This window comes from Bos taurus, chromosome 1, assembly GCF_002263795.3.
Source record: "Bos taurus isolate L1 Dominette 01449 registration number 42190680 breed Hereford chromosome 1, ARS-UCD2.0, whole genome shotgun sequence".
NCBI classification, from domain to species: Eukaryota; Metazoa; Chordata; class Mammalia; order Artiodactyla; family Bovidae; genus Bos; species Bos taurus.
In genome coordinates, this window is record NC_037328.1 from 16,843,582 (window position 1) to 16,844,392 (window position 811).

General features: G+C 39.0%; 1 non-coding gene across 1 annotated transcript; it reads right to left on the bottom strand.

The window, feature by feature from the left end:
* Positions 1-334: 334 nt before the first annotated feature.
* TRNAC-GCA (transfer RNA cysteine (anticodon GCA)) lies at positions 335-406 on the bottom strand. The gene has a single exon. It is a non-coding gene; the product is annotated as a tRNA-Cys (tRNA).
* Between the last annotated feature and the right edge of the window lie 405 nt (positions 407-811).

Below are 811 nucleotides of genomic sequence, written 5' to 3' on the forward strand. Positions count from 1 at the left end.
CAGTTTGAATATTTTTTGGCTAGGCCACTCTTCCTTGCTCATGTCTAACATCCTACCTTACAAAATGCAGAATTTAGCGTTATCATCATTGTCAGTGTTCCTGGCTTTCTTAATTTCAATAGCAAAGTAACATTGCTGAGGTGCCAAAGCTGGTGCATCTTGAAAGTTAGCAGAGATGGGAAGTGCTCTAAGTATCTTAAAAAGTGAAAGTAAAGTCACACAGTCCTGTCGGACTCTTTGCAACTCCATAGACTGTAGCCTACCAGGCTCCTCAGTCCATGGACTTTTCCAGAAAAGTACTGGAGTGGGTTGCCATTTCCTTCTCCAGGGAATCTTCCCGACCCAGGGATTGAACCTGGGTCTCCTGCATTGCAGGCAGATGCTTTACCATCTGAGCCACCAGGGAAGCCCTAAGTATCTTACATAAACAAAAAAACAGAACCTTGTGCTGCTGCTTCACACAAACTCAGTCTCATGCACAAACCTGGAGGTGTTTATGAAAAAGTGCAGTCAAATTAACTTAATTATACTAGTATCATAAAATTTCTATGTATATTTCCTCCCTAATGTTCACTCTAAAATAGATTTCCTCATGTTCCCCAAATAGGGCATGAGAGGACAGTGAATGGATGACTTTTTTAAAGTCATTTTTTAATGTATATCAATTTATTAGGATAATAATAAAACTATTTCAAGTGTATTTCCTCAGTCTCCAATATAATAGTGCTATAGAGAAAGCAGCAATGATTATGACTCCAACTTTGAAAGCCAACAGCAATACAGATTATGGTTCCTTTCCTCAGTTTTGGAT